Source organism: Schistocerca gregaria, unplaced genomic scaffold (genome assembly GCF_023897955.1).
Source record: "Schistocerca gregaria isolate iqSchGreg1 unplaced genomic scaffold, iqSchGreg1.2 ptg001333l, whole genome shotgun sequence".
Lineage (NCBI taxonomy): Eukaryota > Metazoa > Arthropoda > Insecta > Orthoptera > Acrididae > Schistocerca > Schistocerca gregaria.
The window spans coordinates 29,577-39,224 of NW_026062641.1; positions in this window are offsets into that span (position 1 = coordinate 29,577).

Below are 9,648 nucleotides of genomic sequence, written 5' to 3' on the forward strand. Positions count from 1 at the left end.
CGCATCCAGCATCGACATCGCACAGGCAGTCCTACTATTTTACTGTCACAAAACGATTTGAGGGTCGCATACAGCTCCGTAAATGTGTATATAACCGACAAATCGGAGATTCGTATAGTAGATTACCATTGTATCGTAACGAATTTCCCGCAGATCTGCTTGTCCCATAGTGGGCAATCATTTAGAAAGAGTACGTAGACACACAAACCGCACTGGGTCGTGGGACAACTTTGCGATGCCGACTATTGAAACACGAGTGACAGCACGTCGTGTAATAAGACGCTATCAAAATACTGACTTTTGTTTTACGTGATAATCAAAACAGTTGGCAAGATTGTTTTAATATATGGCAAGAATATGAAGGACACTACGGCAGAGTTTCGAGATTGGCCGAAGGTACGGAACACGGTTTGTGTCCAAAATTTTACACAGGCCGACGTGCAGCGTGTAACGCATTCAGGCACCGTGAACAAAGCTCTCGTGGCGTTGGTTCTCGCGACCGGCTCTCCCCAGCAACAGGACAGAAGTGTATGGATGCACTGGTTTTTTGTTTTAATGTTGTTCCGCCTTGTCAGAGAATTACCGTTTGACTTGAACGTGTTCTTTGTCCTCACAGGTACAGTGTGTGAAGGTTCTGGATAGACATATTTTAATCTGTTTCCAGTTACGAATGGAATCTGTCGATACACACTGCGTTTAAATTCCGCATCGGCGCAAAGCAGGTGACACTGTCGACAATTTTTTATACATCTTCAGAATCGATGTCTGTTGACGAAATAGGCGCTGATAATGCGTATATGGTTAAGACTTGGCCGTGACTCAAGACGAATCTTTCTAGCCGTTACAGGTCTTCATAACCTTGAGGCGTAAATACGTAACACCTCTTACCACACAAAGCGTGTGATCCGGGTGAGCATAATAAAACAGAATCTCATGCAATAACTGACTCGGATAAAAATGTTTTGACGGTGTTTTTTGACGATTTGTGTACGTGTTTTGTGGAACATTCTCTCACACAACGTCCTCCTCCTCCTCAGAAATTTAGGATACCATCAGCTGGAGGCAGCTGTAACAGAAGGCCTCCCGTGAATGTGCGGACTGCGAAACAGCAGTGTCGCGATGCATTGAAACAGTGCAGCTGGCCAGCGGCTAGGCGTGTGATTCACGTGTTGGACCGGACACGCATCTCGCGAATGGCGGGCGACGCGGCGTCCTGCTGTGGGCAGATTTAAAAAAAAATTTCCCGTTTTCACTCACGTCAGAGAAGTGCCATCACTCGCGAGAGAGTCGAACTGCTGTCCTTTCGGAGCGCCATCAGTGGCAGAACTCTGTAGGTCGCAGGGGACGGAGAAGTGACGGAAAGATGTATTCGGTTTAACTATGTAAAATATTTGGCACTTGCGTTTTAAGCAAAAATTTTGGCATCACTGTTATTAAAGCAAAACCGAAGTAAACAGACTATTTTATTTCATACAAGGGTTTTACGTCTTCTGTCATCAGAGAGGCCGCACAGATCAGATTTCGCAACTGTAGTTTCAACCTGGACAGCGGCTGCACTCCAGAGTAATTGGTCGAATCATTGACGCCCCGACGTGGGGAAACAGCGTCGCAGACATCGACGTCTTCTCCGACAGCACGATGGCAATGACACGGTCACCAAAAAAAGAGCCATGGAACTTCATAAGACAATCCTGGATCGCTATTCAAGTTTAACTCGGCGAGAACACGGACAGCGTCTGACGCAGAAATGCCGTCGCGACCAACTCCGTTCCCAGTTGTAACCGATTTTCCGGCCCACAGCAGGTTTCGTGGCAATTTATAAACAACGCGTCATCTTAGTCGTCCTTTTATCTCATAGCGAAGAGCTATAGAGCGGTGAGCGAGAAAGAAATTCGATGACGATGATGAAGTGAGGGCTTTTCTTAACTGTAGTTTAATCGGAAGACCGTAATATTTCTTATCGTGTTTTCTATGGGTTAAGGGAGACAACACTATGCTCTTTCAGTGAATTCCCCTACACAATGAAAGTGAAAAACAGAATATTTACCCAGAGTTGGGAAATCGTTTCATCGCCTCGCTAGTAAAGGCGACCTCATTTCATGGCAGCTGTGGTTTGGAAACTGAGTGTGAGCTGTGGGCAAAAGTTTGCTACCGAAACTAACTAGAGACGCTCCTTACTTCCCAAATAAAGCATCGCATACGGCGAGAACTGAATAACAGGCACAGAAATGAATGAGAGAAACTCATATATAATGACTTCATCGTTTTTCCCCTCTCTGGTCTCAATATACACCTGCGGCACAACCTGAGCAAAACGTGTGTGACGTTGTGGTCCACGTGTTGGAACGGCCAAGCATACTCTGTCGGAACAAAGAGGTGCTGTCAGTTTCTTAAGACCAGAAGACAACACAGCTTCATTTGTCACCAATGCTGATTAGACTGAAAGCTGCTGCATGTGGCCTCTGGAACCGTACGTGGATAAACTCCAAAGCAGTTTCGATATTTACTTCGAAGCGTCGGTCGGAACGAAAGAATAGTAGTATGCGTCATTCACAGAAATATTCAGAGTACGTTATAGTGCTACAACGATGGAAAATAATATTTGGACAATCTCAAACCTTATTTTCATGATATAAAGAAGAACTGACGATATTAAAACCGTAATTACAATTTTATTATTTTAATTTTTGTGCTCAGTGAATCTATTGCACGGAATAAACTACCATTGTTTGTACTACGAAACTATATATTTATGATTGTTAAGTGAGAAGTAATACTATGTAAGACATTTTGACTGGGCGGATTATGTTCTCGTACTGGTCGGTAGAGAAAGGAAACGTTCTTAATCGATGTATGTAATGTGAATGTATAAAGGCTATAAAAAGGAGAGAGAGAGAGAGAGAGAGAGAGAGAGAGAGAGAGATAATCCTTGCGGACAATGAACATATTGTATAAGAGAAGGTAAATAAAAGTTATTCAAAACAAATATCTCTAAAGCGTATCGTACTGTGATTTAAAAAGACTGAAAATTGCGGTGTGTAATCTAAACCTGTCCTGAATAACAGCGAAGAACATTTATGTCATCATATATTTTCTTTGCTTGACCAAGGGATTCGCATGTTACTTTTTGTTACGCGACGTGTTAGGAATATTTTCATCATACGCGCAAAAGTGCACACAGCTTTGATCGAACGTGCATCTTTCGGAAACGATAACTCTTAATCAGTACAATTATGCGAATACCGTCTGAATCGCAACCGTGATCAGAAAAGTGTTTCCTGGACCTGATTTTTATTAATGTGTAGACTAGAAAGCGAACAATATTGCACTATCGCTGGCTCACAACAATTGAAAGAAACCAAAACAGGAAGCGAACAACTTTAAATTTTAAGGCCGTCAGCGTTACGAAATCTGAACGACGTAAGTTAATTAATTAAATATTAACAGGAAGAGAATTATTAAATTTTAAAGATTAAATGATAGCAAGAATTTAAAGCATTCTAGGATCAGTACATTTCTTTGCATTAGTACTTGAGTATCAGATACCATCATATCTATTTAAAAGATAGTGCGTAAATAAAATTGCCACCTTTTATAATTATTGTTCCAGCAATTCAATGTGAGACGCTTTCCTACGTAAAGTCAGTGTATGGAAGACATATTAAACATTTTATTAGTACACACTAGTTTTAGTTTAGCAACTGTGCTTGCCGTAATTGGGACAAGGTTTTTAAAGATTATCAGCATACACAATGCGTGCCATTTTGTAGTGCGGTTTCCTGGTACGGACTTTTCGGACACGTCGGAGAGCGGACACGACACTTCGTACGAGCGCCTAGTAATGTCAAATTTCTTCTCTATTCTCACTAGGGCAACTTTCATGCCTATTTGATACGTGGATGGAATGTGTAAGAAATCACAGCACTACTTCGCAGAGGAGGAAGCAAACCACAACGAAAACTCTTTGGAACAAAGGCTGTGCGATTCGATTGTCGATGCAAAAAATAAAGCGATGGAAATTTGTGCGTTTGGAACATGTAATCACCGTTTTCCTAACGATCGATTAGATGTACGCCATTTATATGTTTTTGAGAGTATATTAGAGCAGTAGTCGAAGGCAAGGATAGATGCATTTGTCGTCTACATGTGTGTGTCTATGGTCTAACGTATGAAACGTGGTGTGTGTCCAAAGTTTCACGTGCGCCGTACAACGCAAACAGCCGCCGTAAAATAAGGCTTTCGTGGGGTTCGTTCTCGCGTTCGGCGCTGCCCAGACACGACAGAATAATATCGCTGACGCAAGACTTTATTTTAATGTTTATCACCTTTCCAGTAAATTAGTTGTTATTTTCCATACCGTACTTCTCCTCACATGTGCAGTGTGTTCAGGCCGATGATTGATCTTTTTCCTTATCCGTTACTAGATACGAATGCAGTCTGTAGAAACACAGAAGGACAGCAGCTGGACACACTGCCACGAAGTAAGGCAGGTTCTCACACTGCGATTACATTCCGCCTCGATGCGAAGCAGACGACGCTGCCAACGTGTTTATTAAACCTTCACAATCGATGGGTGGTGACAACATATCTGCTAATCCTGTGTACTTGTTTAAGGTTTCGCCTCGACTCGACAGGAATTTTTCTAGCCATCATACGTCTTCAAAGCCATGGAGTGTAAATAAGTTCCATCCCTTGCCGGTACGCATATTCTGCACCACGTGTTTCATTAAAATGAGCATAATATAAGTAGCACAAGCGTAAACTAGCTTGGATAGAAAGGTTCTGGAGGCATTTTTTGGCGATTTCTATACGTGTTTTGCAGAAGATTTTCTCACAGAATCGTCTACTTCTTAGGAGTGTAGGATACCATCAGCTGGAGGCAGCTGAGACACAAGTCCATCCATGTAGGTTTGGTGTGCGAAAGAGCACACTTGGAATGCATTACAATGGTACAGCTGCCAGCGATTAGGGGGTGCGATTCACGTGTGGGAATGTACACGCATCTCGCAACTGGACGGCTACGCCAGGCTCTGCTGCTCGTAAATATTAAAAATTAAGTCGCTTTGCCAATTAGCGATCCACTCTCGATCAGATTATGCACATACGTTTTTCTTCCGTTTTGGTTTGCTTTAGAAAACCGCCATTACTCGCGGCAGACTTTAAAATTGACATCGTTCCGCGTGGTAGCGGCAACAATCGGTCGCTGACGCAGCGACAAAGCTCTGTCGGTTGCAGGACGCGGAAGAATAACGGAAAAAGAAATTTATCTTACACATTACTACTATCTACATTTGTGATTATCGTTTAAATATGCACATAATCGGTACAGTGCATCCACGCGCATCTGATACTGGCTGGTTTCGTGATTTTCTGTGTCACGTGCTAGCGTTCCAGTGACGTGGCAGATATGGGTGGCAGTCACCCAGCGTTCGTAGAAAAAAAAAAAATTAAGCTGTTCTGATTTAGTGAAGTTTGCCATCCGGCGTCGTCATACAGGGTGCATGGAAACAGTCTGACGAAAAGTGTATCGTGGAAACGCAGCATCAAACACAAAAATTTGAGTATAGCAACTAGGCTTCGCGAATGAATATTTTCGGCGGCACCGAAACGTAATTACAGTCCCACACACGAGCGTCTTGGCTCTAAATGATTGGTAGTTTACAGAAAGTGTATACGTAAACACAGGCTGTGTGAACTAACCAACCGCCAATATGAGAACAAGATAAATTTAAAGCGCCACTTACACGTGTATCGCACTTAGCTGACTTAGAGATAAAGAGAATCGGATGTCCATGTTTCATGTTACAATACGTCTTAAAAAGGTGAAAATGAGTAAAACCCGATCAGCCACTTGTTGCTACATGTCATAGCAAATGTTCAAAGTGACCACAGTTGCCATGTTGGCATAGCGCCCGAAATATTCAGCTGACACTTGCAGTACCGAGATTCCTTTACTTGATGCTGCTTTCCTGCTCTGCACTTTCGGCCAATTTTTTTTCCCCACCCTGTTTGTTCTAGACGTGACGCAACAGCAATGGTCGAATTCTCAGCCATACAATACACTTCGTCTATGGTCGAAAGGGCTAAATACGGCAAAATGACGGAATGCGTTACGAGCGATTTATAACTTTGAAGTTCAGTAGACAGTAAGTACGTAAAAGCACATGCGATACATTTAACCAAATCGTTCGGAAGCAAGGAAGGTGTAAAATACGTTTCTCGATAGTGGGCAATGATTTCTGAGGAGTATGTAGATGCACAAATCATACCAATCTGTGCTACAACTGTGCTATGTCGGTTATTTAATCGCGACGGATAGCACACTTCAGAAGACGAAATAAAAATGATAATTTAGTTTTTCGTGGTCAACAAAAAAAATGCAGTATTTTTTAACGTATAGCAGAAAGGTGAAACAGAATACTGTAGAATTTCGAGGTGGAAGACGTGACGGGAGCAGTGTCAGCATGTTGCCAACAGAGGACGGGGGATCCGTTGGTCGAGGCCAAGACAATGCCTTAAAAAAGTATTTTAGCGCTTATCGACCAGAGAGTAAAACACAGTCCAACAGTTATCCGCCATTTCCACGTTTTCAAACTGTATTACACTTGCAGTAGAACTAAAATGAGACGCTTTGAAATAGCGAAGAATTTACCTTTTTCAAAAAAGCGTAATGTGTCAGAGCGCTCATTGTATTATTTTAGTGAGGAGAATGTGAGGCCAGCCTCACTCCATTACAGAGCTAGCATACGTGGCAGTGGAGAGCCATTCGGAATGAATGAGTCGCGAGTGTGGAGGTCATGACGTCACCATAGAGTATCAGCAAGAGACGCCTGCCCGATCTGTAGATAATGAAGTACTGTCACAAAGAAACTGCATAGATACTCACTAAGCTCTTGATAGTACGAGACACAATAATGACAACTTTTTCTTTTCCATCACCATTGTCATCATGACAATCATAACACTCTCTAAATATGTGGCCGGAATATGTAAAGGGCCACAGCCTCACTTCGCAATGGAAAATGTTGTAATAAGGAAAACATGTCACCAGTCAACTAGTAGAAACACGGGTAAGGCGAGATAAATAATATGTAAGGTGCAGAGTTGCAAACGGTTACATATACGCGACTAAATGTTTTTATGGCGTTTTAAAGCTAGAGCGAAACAAAAAGTGCGCCCTTGACATTCCCTGACTTCCTAAACAGACGGAATTTTCCGGGTGCTAATTTTATTTTCTTAGTGTGGCCAATAACAGAGTAAGCTGTGTAGGTTCCAGATTACGTGTAAACTCTCGCAAGTAGCTTCCTTCCTATGTAAGCAAATTCGTCTCCGATACTGGTTTGACGACGATGAGTTTTCTGCGCTTGTAATGATGCATCTGCTTGCCGACGGCCACAAGCACATACGAAAACAGTTAAGGTATTACGAAACCTGAATACATTTAAGATGAGTAATGCGAAAAAGCAGTTACTAGTAACTGTAAATATTGGCTGTGGTGTTGTACGCAAAAATAGCAACGTTACTTATATTCACGTAAAAGCAAGCCGCATCACTTGTGTGAAAAGACAGGCCGCAGAGAGGAGAATGTAGAGCAGTAACTTGTTGCCGTAGCATCGGCAGATGACAGAGGAGTGTCAAGACTCGTTTACGTTTTAAGCATGGGGGAAGCAGCGTCGCAGACGTCGACACCTTGTTTGGCAGCACGGCTGGTGTCAGCTGGTCCAGGAAGAAACGGGGGAGACATTCACCCGAACTTCGGTTTGTTGCTCACGTCTCAGCAGGCCAAGAACGCCGGCAGTGCGAGCCACAAGAATGTCGCTGCGACACACTCCGTTTCCAGTCGTAACGGAATTTTCGGCACAGTGCTGTTTTAGCGGCATTTTATAAATATGTCGTCTTTGAAACTGTAGCTTTATGTATTGCTGGAGAACTGAAAACACTTGACTAAGAAGAATGCAATTAACAGTTGACGAAACATTTAGCTATGGAAAGAGAACGGTTATGGAAATTACTGTCACTTTTATCAATGAGTACAGTTTTCTAGAGACGAATGCGATAGTTAACTCATGTACCGATGAACGAAGAGTTTCGTGATTCGGTTTCCACATGTGCTGTTTGATGACAATAAATCATTATCTCTCCGTGTGAACAAACCGGTGGTCGACGCTCACATAACATACGTGAATACTGACGTGATAATTAAGAAGACCAAAGGTGACAGCTTTGAGTATCTCCTAAATTACTATTGCGGAAATATTGAAGTGCTTCTACATCGGACAGAATGTGTAATAGAGCTGACAACCGTTTACTGTAGTGAGGTGGAAGTGTTATGAAAACATTACGCCACAAGTGACTAGTGGAAGTCTGTGGCATTTTTCATCGAAGAATACGATGCGTAATTTCGTTTGGATATAACGGTAACTTTTGCGACATTGTGCGTGGAAGCCCCAACTCTGAATGTGGTTTCATGCAATAACGGTTATGCGTGCCCCATTGTCGTAATTTATGGCTTAAGGCTTTGCTCGCCTGTAACATCGCTAAACGTTACGTTTGACTGGTGGTTGTGCAATTATTATCATTTTCCTCCGTTTTCATTTCCTTAGTAATATAGACATTACTAGCTAGAAAGTTTCACTGCCGACGTTGCGGAAGGCTACCACCAACAATCAATCGCTGTGGCACTGACAAAGCTCTGTGGGCTGCAGAAGAAGGAGAATCAACAGAAAAATACATTCGGCTTCTACGCTACTAAGATCTGTAAGCGTAATTAAATGCGTTCAAAGTCAATACAATGTCATTATTTGGCGATTTCGTGTAGCCAGTGCTGGTATTCGAGTGACGTGGCGGAACATGGGCGGACGACCCGATTGGAAGTCACCCAGAGACTGTGTGCCACGTGTGTGAAGAGAGGCGTAACTTAAGCAGTGCTGTTCAAGCGAGATTTTGTCGTCGTGCACTGTCGTTCTTGCCAGAGAAGAACCCACTAGAGCGCTGACCGCATCCCCAGGAATTCCATACTTAGTCTCTGATGAAACGATTGTGCTTCAAACGGTAAAATGATGGAATGTTGTGGTAGCGTGTTTTACCTTTAAAATATAGTAAACAATCCGGAACCAGTAACCGCATTTCGAAAACCGATATGCTAGTGTTTACATGACGAACCACAAGCGGTAGTGGAAGATCCGTTTCTGAAAAACACATTCATCAGCCATATGCAGAACTGCTAAGGAATGTTTTCACGCAATGAAAGTAAATATGAACATAGTATTCCTGTTACAAAACGGAAACACAGGGAAGCAAAGATTTTATTTTTACGCTTAACCTTTCTCCCGCTTTCGATATTTACAATTGTCAACAAAAGGCTATCAGAATTTTCGTGTGCACTATTTTGATCGCCGCGTGTCACAAGACGCCCAGTAGACATGTTACTCTTTTCCGCGCTGTTTATTTCTTTTTAGCGTCTTATTGTTTATATCACTGCCGGACACGGCAAGTCGCCTGCTGCCATCTTTCGGCCAACGGCTGCACTGCGTCCTCCGAAACTCCTTTCGCAGTCAACGTCTTCTGCCACGCGAGGCGCCAATCAACGTTATATCGCTGGTTCGGCGCGAATCACGCATTTTCGTGAAATGAAAAAAAATAATTTTA